The sequence below is a fragment of the Pleurodeles waltl genome, chromosome 3_1, assembly GCF_031143425.1.
Source record: "Pleurodeles waltl isolate 20211129_DDA chromosome 3_1, aPleWal1.hap1.20221129, whole genome shotgun sequence".
Taxonomy (NCBI): Eukaryota; Metazoa; Chordata; class Amphibia; order Caudata; family Salamandridae; genus Pleurodeles; species Pleurodeles waltl.
In genome coordinates this window covers 700,852,501-700,876,379 of record NC_090440.1, presented here as the reverse complement: position 1 = coordinate 700,876,379, position 23,879 = coordinate 700,852,501, and the positions used below count along the sequence as shown (strand labels likewise).

At 45.7% G+C, this 23,879-nt stretch overlaps 1 protein-coding gene across 2 annotated transcripts in view; it reads right to left on the bottom strand.

Moving 5' to 3' along the window:
• LCK (LCK proto-oncogene, Src family tyrosine kinase) overlaps positions 1 to 23,879 on the bottom strand; it is a 221,494-nt gene that overhangs the window by 178,227 nt on the left and 19,388 nt on the right. The window lies entirely within an intron of this gene.

Here is a 23,879-nt window from a genome sequence, read left to right as displayed (position 1 = left end):
CTCAGACCGAATTCTAAATGCTCAATCTACAACCAAGGAATTTTATAAAATTCTCAATGAATTTCGAAAACCCACATGCATGGAAGGAAGTCATCCCACCACTCAAGATTTCACAAACAAATTGGCAACTCACTACACAACCAAGGCAGACACATTGGACTCCTATTTAAAACAGAAGAAAACCATCAGCACCAACCCCTTTACTAAAATACCCTTTAAGAATAAACCATCCCAACCTCTACAGTCTTTCAAACAAATATCCCAGGACGAATTTATGGATTTGGTCAAAGCAAGCAGACCTTCTGGTTGCCCTTCTGACCCTTGCCCACCACAAATCTTCAAGAACATCCTGCTATCTACTTCTGCTGCCACACCTGTAAGAAGAATCATCAACAACTCTTTAACTTCAGGAACTTTTCCTACAGACCTGAAAAAGGCATACATACGACCATTATTAAAGAAAACAAACCTAGACCCGCAAGACCCCAACATCTACAGACCTATCACAAATGGACCTTTCCTGGGCAAATTGATAGAGAGAGCAGCATTCGCCCAGATGTCACAATTCATTGAAGACAATTCTATACTTTCAGACTTCCAAACTGGATTCCGCCCAGGAAGAAGCACTGAATCGGCACTCATGGCAATCTGGGACGATCTTAAAAACACAGTCGACCGAAATGGAGTTGCTGCACTACTTCTCTTGGACCTCTCAGCTGCCTTTGATACGGTTGACCATGACACCCTAACTCAAAGACTCCACAAAGCCGGCACACAAGGGATTGCTCTCAACTGGATTACTTCTTATCTCCAAAAAAGAGCGAATATCATCCACTCGCCCCCCTTCTCGTCCGAACCCTACCTCACAAAAACAGGGGTCCCCCAAGGGTCAATCATCTCACCTTTGCTTTTTAACATCTACATGATATCTTTACCAGAACTGATCAATGAGTTCCATCTCACATGCTACAACTATGCAGATGACACACAAATACTACTTCAATTAGAAGACCCCCAAAACATTGAAAAGTCACAAATCTTCAGTTGCCTCAGAGCCGTTGATCAGTGGATGACCTGGAGCCATCTCAAACTAAATACCTCCAAAACAGAAATACTCATATGTGGTGACTGGAAAAATTATGACCCTCTGTGCGTCTGGCCTGAAGATCTCGGACCACCTCCTCAATTATCCAAGGAAGTGAAAAACCTAGGAATCACCATGGATTCCAAGCTAACTATGAATACCCAAGTAGACAAATTAGCACGCACAAGCTTCATCACCTTAAAGACTTTACGACGCATCTTCCCCCACCTCGGATTTCCACACAAGGTGCAAGCTACTATCTCACTTGTATTATCCAAACTGGATTATGCCAATAGCCTCTACCATGGATCATCTCTATCTGTTATGAAAAAACTACAACGTATCCAGAATTCCGCAGCCAGGCTACTACTACATATAAAGCCGCAAGACCACATCTCCCCTGCCTTGAGAGCACTACACTGGTTACCCGTTGCCAGAAGATGCACTTTCAAACTGCTTTGTATCACCCACAAAGCTATACATGGAACAGGACTGCTTTTTATCAGAAAGAAAATTACCAAATACATCCAACAAAGAACCCTCCGCTCAAGACTGGCACCCCGCCTTAGAACACCACCATACAAGAAAAAGACTGTAGGTGGTACATCCTTCTCCGTCCAAGCAGCAAAACTATGGAATTCATTACCCCCAAGTATAAGAGCCACAGATAACTTTCTTGTTTTCAGAAATCTACTCAAGAGTTGGCTCTTTCCTTCATAACCACCTTTTCCAAGCAACTATGAACTGCATATGCCTATGTGGATAAATATTTTTTCAGATTATATGTATATTTCTATTTATTTATAGTTTCTTTGGAAAATATGTATTGCTACTGTCATAACAATAAAATACACACACACTCTTTTAAACCTGTCTGACTAAGTATTTTTTACCCATGATTCTAATTATGTATTGTATGTGCATATGTGTGTATTCGTGTGTGTGTGTATAAATATATATATATATATGTGTATGTATGTGTATATGTTGTTTCTGTGCTTGGCATGTTGTGGATCATTGCATGGCTCCTGGTTTTTTTGGGTTGTTATACTAGATATCTATGAATTTCTGCTCTCATTTTTCATCACTCTTATGTCATGTCTCTATCAAACTATCCTCCATTCTCACTCTGACTCATCCCAAATCCCTTCGACCACTTTCATCTCCTAAATATCTCTGCCTAAGCTCTTCCCTCCACCTCCACATCTAACTCACCAAACCCCACTCTACCACTGTGACCTCCCACACAACCCTACTAAATTCTCCTGCATTCATCTCACCCTGCTACTATGCTCTCCCTAACCCTTCCACATACTCTTCCCCCGTCCACCCCCCTTTATTCATCCCAAGACTTTGGATTGAGTAAATGAAGGATATATTCCCAATTAACACTTTTAGATTTCTTTCCTCCTCCACTCCTCCATTACTCCAGTCAATCTAACTAACAAACTCTCATATCCGCAGCTCAAATTAACTCATAATAATACTAAAACTGTACTCATTATTAAATGATACTAATCCATCACTAATTCTTGTTGGGTTCCGGAGTACCATGCTACTCATCGAAAAGCGCTTCGACGCCTCGTCAGGGGTAGTAAGCGCTATATAAATACGATTACAATACAATACAATACAATAGAAATAGAAGGTAAATGTGCTATAGTGTTGGGTGATTACTTTCCCAAATGGTCTGAAATAGCTTTTGTGCAGGAAATAAGAGCTTCCAACATAATAGATTTTATGTCAAGAAGCATTCCGTAGAGAGAGATATCCCGAGTGCATTGTCACAGATAATGGGCTCAATTTACAGCAGATTAATTTGAGAAGTATGTGAAAAAGACTGGAGCATCACATCACACAACAGCAGTTTATCATCCTACAGAAAATTGTCTCATTGAGAGATTCAACCATGTGTTGAATGAGTGTGTACAATTGGCCAATGATTGTGGAAAAGAGTGCAAGAATTCAGTTAAGGAACTCTTATGGAACTATCGTAACAAGCCTCATATGGCCAAAAAAGAAAATCCATTCAACCTACTGAAGGGTAGACAAGCAGGCACCAAAGAGCTCGGATGAACACAACTTGCATGAAAATTGTTAGAAAAGGGGATTTAAAGCGAAGAGTCATGGTTATCTAAATGGTCCAAACCTAAGCAGACCAAAAGAGTGGTTGGGAATAACGTGTGGCTAGATAATGGCAAAAGGTGGAGTACCCAGTAGGTAACATTTTGCAATGACCTTGAACAAAATATTTGGGTGAAGAAAAATAGTGATCTTGTGCCTGAAGTAAAAAACAATTAGGTGGAATGAATCAGGACAAAACCATTGTGGCACAAGGATTATGTATGCTTATGATAATATTTTTTGATTATATATGTTAAGAGTTTTATGCAACCAAAAGGCTTTGATATGTTATTTTTGTCACTAATAAACAAGGGAGACATGTTGTATCTTCGCAACTGGATTCCTTCTCCACTGGATTCTAGATTGTGGAATCCAGAGACAGAGAGCAAGCAGTTGATGACGTGAGAGGATGTCTCAGGGGTTGTTGTAAAGGGCTTAATACACCAGTTACCATCTCTAATAGTGTCCTGGCATGTTAAAACTCAGAGTGGGTGGAAGAGCATACTGTAAATTGAGTCTGCATGCAGTTCTAGTTGGTCATAGTTTTCAGTAATGTCCAAGTCAAAGAAGCACCATTGGTCACTTACATCTGCTATGCATGTTTAATAACTCCCTTCAGCAGACAGACATCCATACAGATGTGAACTGAACCATCCTGCTTGGGCTTTTTGCAAACGATATATGGGTACTCTAACAATGTCAGTCAATTGATTTTTTCAGTGGTGCACTGGCCGTCCAGCTTGTGCAGTTCCTTTTCACCTCACAAATTCATATCACTTTTTAAGGAAGCTGTTTGTGTGTAATATTTCATGTGCAACGTTGCTTTCTATCTGGTCAGAGAGCCCATTCTGTGGGATAGAATGTGCATGTCCTGTACAGCAAATGAGGGGATGTTCTGTCAGTTGTAGGTCCTCTGCCGCCTGGCAACATAAGAGTCCAAGTGCAGGATTTGGCGACAAATATCTTCACTTAAACGTCCATCTGACTAAGCACAAAAAACTCTTAGGGGGAGAGGTTGTGGGACCTCTGTAAAGTGGTACTTACCTCAGCCATATAGTACAGGCAAAGACCATCAGCAGCCTCCCTGGCAGTGCCAGGGGAGGGGTACAACAGAGAAGATCAATGCAGCCTGCCGTGTTTCTTGTAGGCTGCAGGAGCTGATGTTCTCAGTAGTGGAGACAAAGTGCTTTGGGTGGTGGTTGCTGCTGGCAGGAAGTGATGCTGTACTCCGCTATGCTGCAGTGCGGGGGAAGGGACTGGTAAACTGTGCTCACAAGTCAGACAAATCTGTGGCCCTGTGAGAGATATAGAAACATCAGCCAAATGTGCTGAGTGTTAGAAAAGGAGAAGGTAGACCCTGACCCTGTGAAACCCTCCCACAAACCCCTTTATTGATTCGATGGGATGAGCCACTCTGAATACAGAATATTGCTCCATCAGCTTCTAAGACATTTGTCCACCTTAGTGAGCTTTTAATGCTTTTCGATATATTTTACGTTTATCTGGATTTTTGTCAGTGATGTCACTTTGAGTGTTACCACTAGTTTTCATGTCATCATTTTCTGTGATGTCATCATACACACAAATTATACAACACGCTTATTCAGGCAGTCTTTCAAAGGTAAAAGTCCAAAGCTTCTTAGAACTAAGCCAAGATATATTTATTCGTAATCAACTCATCTTTATGCAAAATAAATCAATGCCCTTGTTTGAACTCTGATGCCAACACGTTTCTCAAATATGTTTCTCGCTTCATCAGACCAAAACAATACAATACATATTATTAGTGTCCAACTTCAATTGTTTTGAAAGCATGATAGTCTTTCAAATTTAGGTTGCCGCAACTTGAAGGAACTCTACACTTGAAATCATTGCACAAACTTTCATCGAAGATACATATTTTAAAATAAATATGAATTTTAAAATACATCTTAATTGGGGCGTGGCCTGGCCATCCTGCAAGATGGTCGCCACTCCGTGAGGCTCTGCAGGGCAGGGGCATAAATCCATGCATAATCCTGATGATTCAGATGCCCGAGGCGCTCTTTTACATGTGCCTCACGTGCTGAAGCCCTACGGAGGTGAGAGCTGATAAAATGGAGCCAGCCCGGTGGTAGCTGCCGCATGGGCCCACTCGGATCGCCCGAGGCAGTGCCTGGCGGCGGGGCCTTCGCCTAGTGCGTGGCTGGTGAGAGTCACATTCGGACGAGACCCTGAGATGGGCAGGCGATAGCTGTGGATGGCACGTGGGGTGCTTACTCCCCCCCCCGGAAGAAGAGAATTCGTGATCTGGGGCCACGGTGCACCTGGTCCGTTTGTGCAGATGGTCGTCGCAGGGAAGGAGAACGGCTGCTACAAATGGAGCGGGTGTCATTGCGCGCTTGCTGAACTACAGGGACAGAGACACAGTACTTCGCCTTGCCTGTGAGCGCCGACCCATAGTCTACAATAACAATGAGCTCAGCGAGTTCCCTGACTATACCCCTGGCGTACAGGCGGCCCGCAGGACGCTGATCTTGGTCAAGCACACTCTGAGCCACACGGACGCTAAATATTCCCTTATCTATCCAGCCAAATTACGTGTGCAGCACAAAGGGAAACTACATTTTTTCACAAACCCGAAACAGGCAACTAAATATGCGAAAACCATTCCTAAAAAAGTGATCCTGGGTTGCCCACAGGATAATGGAGAGGGTGGAAACACTCTTAGTGACAATGACTAAGAACAACCATTTTCGGGGGAAGCCTGCAGTCCTTGATTGCACTCTGTGACCTGCCTGGTCCTGTGTGAGAACATTGCTTCGGTGCTGACCATACCGTTGAACTACTAGCGATCCGGAGGCTCCTGCCCACCCACCCATACTAGGGTGGAAGACTGATGGCCATGCCAGCGCCCCATTGGATGAGTCCAAATAAGTTGTTCGTTGATATACGGTGGGATCTGGTTTAGGGTTGGGGTGGGTCTGGAGGTCTGGCTCAATTGGGGGGCCAGAGTGGGTGGGGGGCAGCTGTTGTTTTTTTAGTTATCATGTTTATGTTCTCTCTCTATTTCCTCTTACCTGTATCTGCTTGTTCTCGCTACTGCTCCGATTTGTGGCTTGGTGGGTAATGGCCACGGCGCGGTTGAGATATCTGCTATGCTGGCTCCCAGGGGGGTGACATATATGAAATGCTTGACCTGGAATGTCTGGGGGTTGAATGACGGGAGTAAGATGTGATTAGTATCGGCCTATATGCAGCGCCATGCGATAGATATCTGCATGCTCCAAGAAATTAACCTGACAAATGCCACGAAGCATAGGGTGAGGGCTGGCTCGATTAGGGAGAGCCATCTGGCAGCGTACTCGAGCTATGCGAGGGGGGTGGCCATTTTGCTTAGAAAGGGACTGCAATGGCATACTAAGAGAGTGATTACAGACCCGCATGGTCGCTATGTTATACTTTAGGGTACATTACAAGACAGGTCATTTCGACTGGTGTCAGTATATGGTCCCAATGTGGATGACCCAGAGTTCTTTGAGGAAGTGTGGCATTTGGTGTGCTCCTTGTGCTCGGGGTCTCTACTGTGGGGAGGAGAATTCAATGTAGTTCTGGATACAGTGGCGGATTGTGAGAGGCGGGCGTGGCCCCAGCATGTGGCAGCTGCTAAGGTGCTTTCCCGGATCATGGCGGAGGGTGCCGTGGCAGATTTATGGAGGGTGAAACATGGCACTGAAAGAGAGGAAACATGCTTCAATACAGTACGGAACAGTTGGTCACGCATTGATAGATGGGTCGGTACCAGAGACGTGGAGCTCTGGACCGAGCCTATTGAACATATGCCTTGCACTCTCTCAGACCATTCTCCAGTTCTTTTGAAGATGGGGATTACTCGGGCGTGCGTCGTGACTTCTTGTGGAGGGTGCTGTGCGACACACTTAGAGATCAAGCCTTTAGGGAGGAGGTGCAAACCGCTGTCGTGGAATACTTCATTGTTAATAAAGGATCGTTATCATCGGCAGGCACTTTGTGGGAGGCATACAAGGTAGTAATCCGGGGGGTGTGCCTGGCTAAGCAACACGGTGTGCTCAAGGCGATACATCGGGAATTGGCAGACTTGGAGGCCCATCTGATCCTGCTGGAGAAACGACTATGCGTAGACATGTCTAATGCCCTCTGGCAGAGATTCTTGAGAAATTGTCACAGTGCAAGGAGGTGGCACTCTGTGAGATTTGTTTTCTAGGTAAGGAAGCTAAGACAAGGCAGTACGGAGAAGGCGAGAGGGCGGCAATGCTGCAACAGCCGTGGGACAGGAATTATATTGTGGAACTGCTGGACTCTGCCGGTGAACGTCAGGCTGGGGCTGACAGGGTCAAGCAGGTGCTAACTGATTTCTATGCTTCCCTTAATTCTGCATCGGCGAGGCCGTGTCTGGAGGCATATACAGAATACTTTGAAAATATCAGCCTCCTCTGGCTTGAGAACACGCACAGGCGTTTTCGGTTGAGGACATCATACAAGTCATCCGTAGCCTGCCGGATGATAAGGCCCCTGGCCTAGATGGGCTCACGGCAGCCTTCTATAAGGAATACGCAGACCTATTGGTGCTGCATCTATTAGATGTGTATGAAGAGCCACTTGCATACACATGTCCTCCTGGTATCCTCCTGCCGTTGCTTCGTGAAGCCCTCATTGTTAACATATTGAAGCCGGGTAAAGACCTGTTCCACTGCAACTCGTTTAGGCCACTATTGCTTACGAATATGAACAATAAGATATTAGCAAAGTTAATAGCGACGCGTCTGCAGCCCCTACTCCCATCTGTGGTGCTCCCGGATCAATCTGGTTTTGTGCCGGGCCGCTGGACCATGTACAACCTCCGCCCTTTTTTTGCTGTGTACTGAACGGTGAATCCTGAAGACCGCGCTGCAGCAGTATTCTTAGACGCCACTAAGGCGTTCAACTCCCTCGAATGGCCATATATGTTCGGCCTGTTTTCGAGGGTGGGTCTGAGCCCTAGATTCATACAATTAATCCATCTATTGTACTCGGCTCCAGTGGCGAGATTGAGAATCAATGGGATGATATCAGATCCCTTTTTGGTGTCTAGGGGAACTCAGCAAGGCTGCCCCCTTTCGTCACTGCTCTTTGCAGTGGCGAATGAGCCACTTGCCGCGGACTTGAGACAACATCGTAACCACAGGGGATTGGTGTTTAGACAACGCCTCTGGTCTCGATGTATGCTGATGATGATGATTTCACCTCAACATATCAATAGATGAGATTGAGCATTTTGGTCAGATCTCTGGGATTACAATAAAGTGGTCCAAGTCTGTGGTGCTACCTCTGTCGGCTATTACGACACACTACTGCTCAAAATACCACCTGAGTTTGGCAGATGGTCTAGTGTGCCATCTGGGCATATGGGTTTGTAGGGAGACGGATGAATTATGGTTGCAAATTACAGCAAGGCCATTATGTGGCTAAAAGGCGAGGTGATGGCCTGGCGTTCTCTCCCGCTTTCACTGACTGGCCTTGTAGCCATTGCCAAGATGGTAGTACTGCCCAAGTTTCTCTATTTGTTCACCAATATTCCTCTCACTATCACATCTAGGTTCCCGAAATGGTTTAGATCTTTACTCATATCTTTGGTCTGGGCCAGCAAACAGCCCAGAATTACATGGGAAATGGTCACTCAGCTGTTTGAACTGGGCGGCCTGGCTGCTCCGGATCTGGAACTTTATTATAATTGTGCACAGGCACACTTTGCGCATTTTTGGATGCACCCTATAAAATATTTACAGCATCTGGCTCTGGAACATAATTCTCTATGGCCCGATCGACTTTCTGGGGTACTCTACAGGCGGCCCGGGTCTGGGACGCAGAGCGTTGATACGGTGGCGTGCACGGCACAGGCCTGGCGGGTGCTCCTGCGGCGGGCTGGGACTCAGGAGCCCTTTGCTCCCTTGATACCGGTGCAGGACATTGTGAACACACGTACATTGGAGGGCAGTCGGAAATGCAAGCATTTACGACACTTGAAGTTGATGACCCTGGGGTCCTGGTATCCTGAAAACTGATTTATCTCTCCAGACGCTGTGCTCTGTGCAGCGCACAATACCACACGCTATCGGTTCACTTACCTACAAATTAGAGCGATTCTGCTGGCCAGGCACCCTAGCTTCCCTGTGGCGCCCTCGGTGAGCCACGCCCTGGAACTAATGTACCAGTCTCTATTTCCCTGCGGCCTTATTACAGGCCTGAATGTGTGCATGCAGACGACTGCACCTGCGATAGCACCCAAGGCAAGAGTGCAGTGGGAGGTGGATATAAGGGAGAACCTGTCAGATGATGTATGGTGTTATTGCTGTGCGCACAGGCGTGAGCTTTCCCCCAACTATAGACTACGACTATTAAATTTAAAATTTCTGCACCGCTTGTACTACACGCCGAGACGCCTTAAGGGGATAGCCGTCCGGTCGGACGACAGATGCAATAGGTGTGCAGCGCCAGAGGCGGATTTCCTGCATCTGGCGTGGGACTGCAGGGCATTGCAGGGATACTGGATGAATGTGCTGAGTGCGCTGGAAGAAATGGTCAAGCTCGAGTTGCCACGGTCCCCCAGATTTGCTCTTCTGGGATATGTCAAGGAAATTCCCCCCGAAAACAGAAGATTGGTAGGGTTTATGTTGGTGAAACGCAGAGTGGCGATGTGTTGGGGTAGGAGGCAGACACCCCATTGTCAGGATTGGTTGTGTGATGCTGCGTATTGCCAGGAACAACTAGTGGCCTACTGGGAATTGATGCCGCTTAACTCTCAGCCACGAGATATTTGGACTCCCCTGTGGGCCTACCTTGAATCTGGGCCGAAGTGATGCACGACGGCTGTAGGTGTATAAAATTAAATGTGAACGCATTACCCCCGCCCCCCACCGGTGAGCCGAGTCAACGCTTTACCCTGTCAGGCTGGATGCTATGGTAGCAAGGACTTCTTCCCTTCCTTTCTTTTCTCTTCTGTTTCCTGGTGCAGATGGTGGCATGCACAACTGGGCTACTAGCCTCTTCTCTACTTATCTCTCGTCCACATGGATACGTACTAGATGTGAAATCACAAAATAGGAACTGGATGGATATCTGTAATGTCTGGACTGGAGCTGTGGTTATTATAATTTGCTCACTGGGCATCCTGCCTGAAGCGCCGGGGCTGTTTTTGTTGTGTACTACTTCATCTTAATAAAAGCAATTAAAAAAAATACATCTTAATTGAAACTGGAAGCTGTCAATAAATTGGCTTTAAAAAAAATGATTAACCAAGAGGTGTTTTATGGGATAATTTTGACAAGGATGGATATCAGCCAGAGGTGGAACTGCAAAACAGTTTCCATTGAGTTATTCAGTTAGGAAGTTGTTAGTTGACGGTAGAAGGTGGTAAAGTCCAGTTTCTTAAAGGCAAGGGCAGCGAAGAAGCCACAGAGGTTCGAAGCCACCAGAGGTGACTTTCTCCGGATTAAGTGAACGGCACTGCGAGCAGAGTAGAGTGTCGTAGACTGGAGTGGCAGAGTGGAGTAGAATGTAGTGGAATAGAGTGGAGCAAAGTGTTGTACAGTGTACTATAAGAGTGGAGTACAGCAAAGTTTAATAGAGTGGAGTGGTGTAGAGTGGAGTACAGTGGCATAGAGTGGTGGGGCACAGATTAGAGTAGAGATGCATAGAGTGGAGAAGAATGGAGTGGCATGGTGTAGAGTGAAGTGCCGCATAGCGGAGTAGACTGGAGTGGAGTAGAGTGGAGTGGCGAAGAGCAGAGGGATATAGAGTGTCGTGGTGTAGAGTGGGCAGGAAGTACAGTGTCGTAGAGTTGAGTGGAGTAGAGTAGAGCGTGGTAGAGTGGAGAGCCATAGAGTGGACTGGAGTATCGTGGAGTGGCACTGAGTAGAGTACAGTGGAGTGACGTAGAGTATAGAGGGTAGAGAGTGGTGTGGCATAGAGTATCATAGCATAGAATGGAGTAAAGTTTCATAAACTGAAGCAAAGTGTTGTAGAGTGGAGTGCCATAAAGTGGAGTGGAGTGCTATAAAGTCGAGTAGAGTGGAGTGGTGAATTGTAGAGCGAAGTACAGTGTCATAAAACGGAGTGACATAGTGTGGAGTGGTGTAGAGTGGAGTGAAGTAAGGTGTTGTAAAGTGGAGTGGTGTAGAGTGCCATAGAGTTGCACAGAGTGTCGTAGAGTGTTGTAGGATGGAGTGGCATAGTGTGGAGTGCATTGGGCTCGAGTGAAGTGGTGTAGAGTGTTGTAGAGTCAAGTGACATAGAGTGTTGCAGAGTGGAGTGTTGGAGAGTGGCGCAGAGTGGAGTAGAGTGTTGGAGAGTGGAGTGGAGTAAAGAGGAGTAGAGTGGTGAAGAGGGGAATAGAGTAGAGTGTCTTAAAGTGGAGTATCGTGGGGTGGAGTGGCATAGAGTAGAGTTGAATGGCATTGAGTGGAATGGCATAGAGTGGCGTAGAGTGGAGTAGAGTGGAGTGGCATGGCGTGATGTAGAGTGGAGTAGAGAGGCCTACAGTGAAGTGACATAGTGTAGAGTGGCACAGAGTGGCATAGAGTGGAGTGGCACAGAGTGGAGTAGAGTGTCGTATAGTGGCTTAGACTGGAGTAGAGTGGAGAAGAGTGGTACAGAATGTTATAGAATGGAGTAGAGTGAAGTAGAGGAGAATGAAGTAGAGTGTCGTGGAGTGGAGTGGCATGGAGTGGGGCGCCATATCATAAAGCGGAATATAGTCCCCTTGAGTAGAGAGTTGGTAGTGCACTGTCATTAAAAACAAAACATTTTCAATTGAAATTACCATTACATTTGCACAGACATACAGTTTAATAAATAAAATATATAGCGCACAAACAATAGACAATATGTGGAAAGGGCATCACCTAGTGTATTGATTTGTTTTGATCATATTCAAATATTTGCTTCTACCACATTTCAGAATTACAAAAAAGCTGCTTTATTAGTGCTTTCCTAATTCTGATATATTTTGAAATGTTTGCACAGTTCATTTGCAGATATTGTTTTGTTGTGTGCTAGAAAACAATAACATCCTACAGCACACTGAGGCGTTGCCAAGATGGCAGTGGAGACGGATGCAACCTACTGAGCTCTGAGCCAGCCCGCCAAATATCTTGCATAAGCCAGGACCGTGTAGCCCGCACCCCTGAACGAGTGTCAAGTCACTACCTGGCACGACAGGAGCACTGTTGATGGCCCCACACTCACTGATCACCAGCGCGGCCCCTGAAGAATCGAGGACACCCGAAGTCTGGAATGATGTAGGCCTCGCAGCAGTGAGCGCTCAGGGAGTGGATCAAGTGCGGGCGCTGCGTGCTTCCACCACAGTTGCGCCACTGAGCTCCGTAGTGCACTGGCGGCCTGTGGAGGCATTGGGAAGGATTGTGCAGCGGCCCGCAGCAGGACAGGGGGGCAGCCCGAAAGAAAAAAGTCTGGGGTGTGCTTTCACTGGCATGCCGAGGCTGAGGTCCTCCTGCGAGCCAGACTCCAGACGAGGGAGAGGGAGCCCCCGGCAGATGGTGAACCATCAGTCTCCCATTGAGGTTAATTGTCAGGATTAAGCTCACTGGAGGTCAGCATTGGGACATTGCGCAGGAGCCATGGTGAGTGTACGAGGGACCTGGGCTGAGGCGAGTGAAGAGACCTGGGAGAGAGGCATAGCGGCACTCAAGTCACCGTGGGGCTCAGTGACCTGGAATGGGCCCTTTCAAATTATGAATGACTAGAAGTGGCTGACTTTTGAACTGAGCTGAACATAGTCCCATTACGTCCTGTTAGAGAACTTAAATGATGCTACCACTTTGGTCGTTTTGGTCCCTGGATTAACTGAATGTTATCGCCTCCATTGCAAAGTAAGGAAAGATCCTTTGAGCCAGAACCTAGCGCACCAGAGATACTGAATTGCAGGAGACAAAAACGGCGCCGGGATACACACACCCTAAAATGGCAACACACACTGGTCCCATGCTGGCAGAGACACCCTGGGTTGCCTAACAGGCACGGACGCTACTCTGCTGCCCCATCCCCTAGCTGCGAAGTTTACTGTGGACCCTCCTGGGAGTCTGAAAGGCTGCCCTGAGACTGTTTTATTAGCGATCTAGTGGTGCATTCCATAGCACGCATGATCGTGGGTGCCCAGGCTCCAGCACTGATTCAACCATAAACACTGAGAACTAACAAACAGAAAGTGCATTGATTAGGAATTCCCATATTAACAGATTGGAACTGTTGGACAGGACATCGGCTTGGCCGCTATTATGGTAAGAAACAAGACCTTCAAACCCACCGGGCAAGATGTCTTATGCACTGCAAACCAGGCGTCCCATGCAGTTGTGCCATAGGATCCTTTGGCTAGTCTGGAGGCTACCCTCTGCAGCCACTCTGTGCAGTTTGATAAAATCCTGCTGCAACAGCTAACTCTAAGACCACGTTGGCCAAGATCGACACCATCTCCATAGAAGTCAACTTACTTAAAGCAGATCATCGAGAGAGTAGATGAAATGGAGTCAGCAGTCACTGGCATGAGACCCCACCCTCCAAGGCCTGCAGACACAGGTGCAAGACCTACAGATGAAAGTCGCAGTCCTTTATCGGTGAGCGGAGGTCGCGGAGGTCGCTCCCACCTGTCAACACCAGGACAGTGAGCGCTCTACAGGCAACATAATGCAAAGAGGCAAACCTTGTGCAATGTAATAATTCATGCATTGTGTGCTGATATTGCATATTAACTTTTTGCATTGCAGGTATTTATCTTGAAATGTCTTTAATACTGTTTGCAATGTATTGTTCATTTTCAAGCCTTTCCTGCAACCTGGATGGGTGTGGCAGGTGGGCAGGGCTTGGGTCTATTTAAGGAACCCAGTCCAGCTCCACATGCTCACTATTCAGAGGTCCCGGTGCAGAGCAGCAGCATTTTCCAGGGCTCCTGTTCCGGAAGCCTACTTGGACATTTCCAGACCCTGTCCTCATTACCTTGGTGATCCTCAAGCAGGGCGGTAAAGCAGAGGTTGGGGTAGGCCCCCCGACTCCGTTTCCAGAGATTTTTTAGTTTTGGTCTTTTGATTAAATAGCTTGTGCAATTGTTTCTTGGCAATTTGCGCTTGCAGTTCAGATCGGCAGACTGCGCGATCATTTCTTGGCATTTGAATCTTGATGGTTGAATCGGCAGCAGTGTGCGCGATTCATTCTTGGCAATTCACCTTTACAGTTCAGATCGGCAGAGTGTGCGATCATTTCCTGGCATTTGAATTTTGATGGTTGAATCGGCAGGAGTGTGCGCGATTTATTCTTGGCAATTAACCCTTGTACTTCAGATCGGCAGAGTGCGCGATCATTTAAAGTATTGGAATCTTGATGTACAATTTGGCAATCAGATGCATAGTAATTTCTGGACAATTGAATCCTGAAACTCAAATCAAAACAGAGTGTGATTTTACAGTATCATTCATGAGTCTTTCGCAGTTCATGTTTAGGGAATTAATATGTTAATTGATTCTTGTTATGAAGTAATTGCTATTCCAAGAACTAACTTGAGAGAGTTCCATGTTCAGTGCATAAGATGTTATTCTGGAAACGCTTATATGAAAGTCTGCGTAATCCTTATTTTACTTCTAGGTATCCAGAACTAAAAAGTCATGTTATTGAAAAGCTCTTGATCTCTCATGTTATCAGAGTATAGATAATTATAACAAAGTTTATGAAAATTAATGTGAATAACTTTGCTATTGTGTTCTTAACTCTTGTTTCCACAGGTCTCCTTCCCTGCTGTTCCCAACCTAAACCCTATCCCCCGCTTGGCCATTCTTTAACTCGTTGCTATAACGGCTAGTAGAGTTTGGAGATGCAAAGAGGTGGACATATTGAGAACAGGCGCAAACCCAGAGGATCCGGTCTCACTGACACCAACGCAATAATATCTGGTTCCTTGGCGTCCCGGAGTGCATGGAGGGCCCCAATGTTGAATTCTTCTTTGAGAACTGACTGCTGTCTACGGTACTGATGGATAGGATACCACATTTTTTCTCAGGGAAGAGGGCACACTGCACACCCGGTAGACTGCCGCCACCTGGGGTTAGACCGCATCCAGTGATCACTCGACTTCTCAATTACCATGACTCGATCTTACAATTATTTCACTCGAAAGGTCCCTGGCACTACAAGAATGTCACTATTATGGCCTTCCCTGACTTCACCGCTGAGGTGCAATGGCGCCCCAACTCTTATGATGCAGTGAAATAAAAACTCTGGGATCTACCCTTGAAGTACGCCTTACTATTCCTGGCCAAACTGAAAGTCATCTACGAGGGGGACCACTTTTTTTCCTTGCTGGAAGACACCTGAACTTGGCTTCATGCCAAGGGACTGGCAGAAGAGGCAGACTCAGAACAGACCACAGGGGAGTGGCTGACACCTCGCCGCAAGCGACATGGGGAGACGTCGCACCATCCTGATCGTACACAGATGTCAAGGGAACAAGCGAAAACAGTGGAAGAGGTGACACTCCTTAGAGCGAACTTGTTTGCGATACTGGACCATTGTCACTCATCGGATGCCAATTCATTGGCTGCCAATTCAGAGGCCTCATTGAGCACCACAAATAGGGGACCGGAGATGGCACCAAGGCTGGCAGATGACCTATTGTAATGGCCTGACTTCTCCTTCAGTCGTGTTGGGCGCTTTTGAACCTGCTCCTGGCCTGCTGGACAACAGGCCAGTCAGAATAGCAACCGAGGGGGCTTGACACACAGCTTCAGCATAACTTTCATGATCACCAGCGGGTGGACAAGTGGAACTTGCACTCTCAAGAGAGTACCACGCCTCCAGAGGACAACCGGATTGGGAGTGGTTTATATCAGAGAATAATCAGCTTAATTTTACTGTTGATAATGTTTGCATGGGAAGATTAGGCCGAAGACTCTCGATTTTTCCGGTGATGGGGGAAGTTGCATTTATTCTGTTTGTCTTCTTTAACCTTTCTTATCTGCATGCCATATCTCTCTCAATGCAATATGATATGTTGGGCAGATGAAGCACATTGGGGATAACCATGGGGGTAGACATTAGCCACAGAACCATGAGGCCTCCAATCCCGGGGTGCGAATGCAGGTCAACAGGCTTCTTATACTTTTGAATGGTGGAGCAGAGGATATGTCACACACATTCACACACACACACACACACACACACAAAGACACTAACCTATGGGTGAACAGCAGACTACCTCCACCCCACAATATAAGTTCCTGATGTGGAACATTCGAGGTGTGACCAAAATCCCAATGCACTGTAAAATACCAGCATAACTCAAGCACCATCTTATACATGAGGCGATTTTACAAGAAATGCACATCATGCAACCCACAGTTAATGAGAACTAGATAGAGGGGTCAGGTTTTATGGTACCATTTTGTCTGCGTATGCGAAAGGGGTGCTGATATGGATCGCACCGAATGTACCATATGTATTGAAGTCACATAAAACAGACATAGAAGGCCGATACGTGATCCTATAGGAACTTTTCGATGGCCTCCCACTAGTGATAGCGGGGATATATGATCCAAATTTGGGTCAACCTGCTTTTTGCAATACTCTTACCCTTGCAATACTGCATGACCCTCAATCACAGGGAATCTGGGATGGTGTTTATAATTGCGTGCCTGATATACACATAGATAGATCAACCCCCACAATGCAGGGCGCAGCCTGCTTCCGAGCGACACACCGATTGCAAGAGTGGATAACCCAACATTGCTAATGCGATAGCTTGGGTCTACAAAACCCGCAAGGGAATACTCTTAATACTCACCAGTCCACGATACCCACATAATCCTAGACACTCTCAGACCAGTCCCCATTGTTGTTCACACTAACATGGGGCAGAGGTCAGTCTGTGATACCCACATGGTGGCTCCAACTGGAGGCCCTACTAGATCCCCCATACAGAGAAGACCTCTCTAACCTGCTCATAACTTATTTTGAACACAAGAAGGCGACATCCAGGGCACTAGAATGGGAGGCTCACAAGGTAGTGGTGCAAGGTCACCCCGCTTTTTGCAATACACTTACCCTTGCAATACTGCATGACCCTCAGTCACAGGGAATCTGGGATGGTGTTTATATTTGCGTGCCTGATAAACACATAGATAGATCAACCCCCACAATGCAGGGCGCTGCCTGCTTCCGATCAACACGCCGATTGCAAGAGGGAATAACCCAACTTTGATAGTGCGATAGCTTGGGTCTACAAAACCCGCAAGGGAATACTCTTTATTCTCACCAGTCCACGATACCCACATAATCCTAGACACTCTCAGACCAGTCTCCATTGTTGCTCACACTAACATGGGGCAGAGGTCAGTCCGTGATACCCACATGGTGGCTCCAACTGGAGGCCCTACTAGATCCCCCATACAGAGAAGACCTCTCTAACCTGCTCATAACTTATTTTGAACACAAGACGGCGACATCCAGGGCACTAGAATGGGAGGCTCACAAGGTTGTGGTGCAAGGTTACTGTATGGGAGAATCTTGTGGGGCTCGGAGAGCTCTGACAGCTGAGCTTTTTTGACTAGAGAAGGAGATGAGAGCCCTAGAAAAAGAGGTAGCACGCTTACCTGTCCATGTGGAACAACTGCGCAACTTGAGGGGGGAATACAGAGACACAGAAACACGACTAAAGAGACACAATTACAGGAGACGGTTAGCCACTATACACATTGAAGGAGACAGATCAGGTAGATTACTAGTGTGGCTAGTTCAGGAAGACGTGCATAGAAAGCCAATAGGAGCTATACACCTGCTTGATGGCAAGATAGTGAATACACAGATGGGCATAATTTCTGCTTTCGGGGACTACTATCAATCATTGTATTGGGCTATACTTCCGCCCCCAGTGGACCACGTGCAAACTTACTTAAACTGCCTGGCACTACTCCCGCTCTCACCAACACATAGGGAGGACTTAGAAGCACCACTACAGTTAGCTGAAATCAAATTGGCCATAAAACAGATTGCTAGGAATAAGACACCAGGCACTGATGGCCTCCCCATTGAATACTACTCACTATACACAGCCACACTAGCGCCCAAACTTTTGGAGTTATTTAATGTTACCCGACAGGGGTGGTCAACTGTCCCAAGCACTTTGACAGGCACTGATAGTGGTATTACTTAAACCAGATCCATTAGATGTCCAATCATATCAACCATTGTCCCTATTAAACCTGGACTGTAAATTTCTGGGGAAAATACTGACCAATAGACTATCAATCATGCTTTATCCCTGGCCACAGTACCTTCATTAATATTTGGCTTTGCTCCGTCTTATTGATATGGCCTCAAATCATCATAGAGAAATGTGTGCAGTATCATTAGAAATAGAAAAGGCATTTGACACTCTGGGATGGGGCATCCTCATAGCCACACTCACACAGATGGCCTTTGGCTCTGTTTGTGTGGGCTGGATCAAGATACTATACAGAAGCCCGACAGTGAGGATGCACACAGGCATTACCATCTCGGATGCCTTTGCTATTGGCAGAGGTACCAGGCAAGGCTGTTTGTTGTCACCTCTATTATTTGCCCTAGCCATGGAGCCCTTAGCATGTGAACTGCACCTTAGGCGAGACAATGGGGCATACCGGTTTATAAGGAGCATCATGCAATCTCCCTATACACAGATGATGCGTTGGGGTTCCTACGAGATGCCCCCTCCACACTCTCACATTTAATGGTCCTGATAGCACAAGCTGGCATCGGAAAGGGATTGCCCCCCTGACTGTCGATTGAAGTGGTGCCACAATACTTTTAGATATTTAGGAATACTGATTTATCATAATCCTAATGGTCTTAAAGATGGCAACCTAAATAGGGCCTTGATGGGAGTCCGCAGGTCTATCCCTTTTTGGACATCCCTCCCACTGTCACCAGTGGGTCGTGTTGTGATGACTAAGATACTAGTGTTGCTTTGGCTATTATATTACTGGGGCAGGCATAATGTAGTGCAAAGGGTTACAAAGTAGGGCAATGCATGTATTTCGCCTCTTTGTATTTATGGCGCAGCGTTTTTGGCCTTCTAACCCCCCATTAGTTTAACAAAATGACACTAATGTGGTGTTAGAGTGGTACTAGGGGCTCTTAAGTATACACCTATGGCAGTGCTTAATTTGTGTTTGCTGTTTCCGGTGCGGAGCACCCGCACTTATTTTTGAGGGCCCGCTTATTTTTCTGCCACAAGCATTTACTGCGAGAAAAAGACACATACAGGAAAGACGGAGGAAGAGAAAAACTAAAAAGCGTCACAATGGGGAAAAGCAGAAATCCGCAAGAGTGAGCTGAAGGGGCAGGGAGTGCCTGTAAATGGATTGAAGAGGCCCGAGATGGCTTCAGGATTACGCTGCTACTGTATTCCGTGTACACACATTTAATTGCAGCAGCCACATGTTTAAGAGGAGCGCTTTGGGCACCAGCACCTTTTTATTTACAAATTAAGCACTGCCCTATGGGGTATATTTGATACGCCACTTTTCTTGCGCCATCTAGCCCCCCCCCCTCCCTAACGCAACCATGTGTGCATCATATTTAAAATATGGTGCAACATGGCGGTAGTTAGGGGACTAGTGTCAGAATTTTTTACGCTACTCCAGCGCTTTGCAGGATTAGCGTCAATTTTGACACTAATTTTGCAAAGCACCCAGAGGCTTTAATATGTAAATATGGCCCTGCGTTTTTGGCCTTCTAACACCACAATAAAAAATTACGCTAATGTGGCGTTTGAGTGGTGCTACGGGCTCTTAAATATGCCCCTATATTTTATGTGGCTATCTGAGTGGATTAACTATAAGGTCAACATGTTTCACGCCTCAGATGTCCCTAAGGATCAATTGGCATTTCATCAGGACTACAAAAACTTTAGCTACTCGAAAAAACAAAAAAACACATTGAGTGTAAGCAAAACAAAAAACGTACATGAACAGCTACGCAAAAAGAAAAAAGCCACAATCTGCGTACACCTGTAACAAGAAAACAGACCACAACAAACAACATGAACAAAAATGTGTGAAAAACCACAAATGTGATAAAAAGTGGTGGCCTGCTAACATGCTAAAAGTTACAATGCAAAAGATGTATCATACAACCATCAAAAAACCACTAAAAAGCCACACAGGTCAAGTACATGATGAAGTGCTTATCCTCCAATATTAAGAATAGGGCATCATGGGTAAAGTGCTGGCCAAAGGGCTGTTGTCACCTTTAATGGAAGCAATAATTGTAGAAATGTACTATCACATAGTGCTGTACCATCGTAAAGGACATTATGCGGAAGTACATAAAACATGGAGTGAGTATGTAACCCAATCATAAGGGAATTTCAAATGGCATGATGTACAAAACTAACATACCCCCAGGAATCTAGAGCGGTGTCAGTTAAAACGTGTAGGCCGTGTAAAATAACGAGATTGCTTTGTATGGGTACACCCTTCTAGTAAACCAGGCCAGGAAAGAAGGGGCCTCACACAAAAAAAGGGATGGTATTACTTGAAAACCCATCGCATAAGCAAGCCCTTATCTAAAACGGAGGTATGGCGACAGAAAAGAGACCTATGGTAGCCGAAAACAAAAAAAGGTTTAAACTCACAATTACGAACGGGGCTCTCGCTGGAGAACCTACCCGCCGCCGCACACCCGGAAATGGCGATAACATCAAACTACTGGGTTAAATGTAAAAAGGTACCGCCCTCGGACCAATGAAACAAGAGGCTCGGTGGAGGGGAGTGTATCTATTGCTGAACGGCTTGATGACGTGAGCCAGAAACCGAGAAAGGACAAATTACTCGGTAACTAAGCAACCATAATAACAATGGTGGTTAGGATGCATGGGGGTAGTGGCTCTTCTAATCGTAAAAAGTAAGTAACATCCATTGTTGTCGGTGAGGAGCGAGTCAACCTCAAAAGTAAATCCAAAAAGCATCATGGATGTAACCAACAAATATATACACATAGAGAGTGTAAAAAGACTTGTAAATGTAACTGAAGGGTGCAGACTAGTGCCTCCTAAAAAGAGAGGGCACCAATAGCAGGACTTCCATTTATAAGACGTACCATTACATCCTGGAGCAAAAGTTCATCCATTGAATTTCGTCATTTAAATCCCTAATATGGGTTTTGAGCTTGAAAACCCATATTGTTCCTTTTCTAATAAAAAGAGTGGATCTATTCTCAGGTCATCAAATGCCTCAAGGATGACCCAACTGAGATCGCTAGGAGAATGTTTGATGTCTTTATAGTGTATGCTCAGTTTTGTAGAGGAGCGTCCACACCTGATGTTGCTATGATGTTCATTAATGCGAACCGTGACTGGTCTTGTTGTCATCCCAATGTAATGCAAATTGCAAGGGTATGTGATCATATAAATACAATTACAGGTGTTAGCTGTAAGATATCAAAACCCCTATTTGCTTTTAAACGCACTAGAAACATCAGGGACATAGTGGTTCATACTCGTCCTAAGGCAGCCACTTCTGAGCCTAGACAGAGCACCTTACGGCATCTTCCACCAGTACAGAGACACAATCCGTGCGGCAACTGCTCATTATGTCCACTGACCAAACGAGTAGATTCTCTAGACCTGGAACCTATTGGTATTTGGCACCTCACCAAACATAACAAAACAAAATTTGCATAGCTGTTCATGTACGTTTTTTGTTTTTGATTACGCTCAATGTGTCTTTTTTGTTTTTTGCGTAGCTAAGGTTTTTGTGGTCCTGATGAAACGCCAATTGATCCTTAGGGACATCTGAGGCGTGAAACATGTTGACCTTATACCTTGGGAGAGAGCCAATGTCCTTTGTGCCCTACATGTTAATGGTTAGAGTAGAGGAACATTATTTCCCTTATTCTCCCCGTGTTTTTAACCTTGACCGAGAACCATTATTCACAATAAATCTGTTGCTGGGTGGTTCTCGAGCCAATTTTAATGTTCTAGCTCTCTATTCTTCATAGTAGGTCTGATTTTCTTCCTACTTATCTTCATGGCACGCACTTTAAAAGATCTCCAGCATAGACCCCCCTTGCAGGGGCCCATAGGGCATTGCAGCGCCAGCCAACGAGGAGCAGACCCGAGGATGAAGCATGACATCCAATGGATGTATGAGGGTTCTAGCTTCTAAATTTAGAAGTACCCTTGTGTCTTCTTTCTCTTTTCTTCTTTCTTTTTAGGAACAGTGTGCTCAGCTTGATTTTTACCTATTGCCCAGGGAGACTGCACACTGGACCTGCCCTAACACTCCCTGTCCCTCATATTTTGACATAGTGGCACTGCAATACTCCTAGCCACACAAGACCAGTTGCTGTCGGCTCAAGCCTGTAGAGGAATAGTTTGTTTTTGCATGTAGGAATTGGGAGGCTGGCTTGTTGGCTAAAGTAGCTTCAAAATCGGTAGACTCCCCGCTGAATCGGGGTGGTTGGCATGTAAATTACAATACCCCCACTTACCCCAATGTGGCTGCCTGTTTCAACACAATGACACTGTTCTCCAACCCAACATATTGATAATGGTCTTGGAAGGTTTCCTTTGCAAGAAGAGCCCAATCAGTGATCAGAGGCTCAAGATAAAGTGCAGTGCTGGATGCTTTTCACCTCTAAAAACATCCACTATTAGTTATTTCACACATGTATATTTTACCGGGAGTTTGGGGAGTTTCAGGGTACAGCCTTTCAATGCCTTTTATTCTGCTTGTAATGAAAACATTTCTAGGACTCGAAATTTCACATCCTAAGGCTGCAGACCAGTGTTGCATATTATCTCCTTGTTAGATCTGGCCTCATTGGTGTGATTTCCCCTGACTTTTTTGCTTTCTGATCTGTTTTGCTGACTTCGTTTTTGGTGGCTTTAGGATTCTGGGCACTTTACCACTGCTGACCAGTGCTGAAGTGTTACTGTGCTTTTTCCCTAAAACACAGTAACATTGGCTTAACCACAATTGGCATATTTAATTTACTTATAAGACCCCAGTAAAGTGCATTACATATGCACATTAGCCCAGGGCCTGTAAATTAAATCCTACTGGTAGGCCTAGAGCACTGAGTGTGACACCCACTTCAATAGCCTTTCAACATGGCTCAAACCTGCCTTTGCAGAACCTTTGGGTGCAGTTTTAAACTGCTATGTTAACTTGACAAGTTAACCCTCTTGCCAGACCCAAACCTTTTAATACATCTTAGCCTACCCTAAGGTAGGGCCTGGACAGCCCCAGGGGCAGGGTGCAGTGACTCCAGAAAGTCGGACATGTACTTTTATGCTGTACATGTCCAGGTAGCAAAAACTCTTACATTTGCTTTTCACTACTGCAAGGCCTATCGCTCCCACAGGTTAACATTGGGATTGCCTTAACCTTGTAAAAGTGTAATTTCCAATTAGGACCAGATAGATTTTTCGAGTTTGGTGTCTCTGGACTCACAATTTAAAATCACAACCTATGGTGAAGTTGGATTTTAAGTTGCAAATCTGAAAATGCTGTTTTTACTTTAACCATCTTGTGCCTCTACCTGTGTCTGAATACATGTCTGGGTAGGTGACTGCTAGGCTCTTGTGCATGTCCTCTAGAAAGCCACACAAAAAGGGAGCATAGGTATGCCTGAA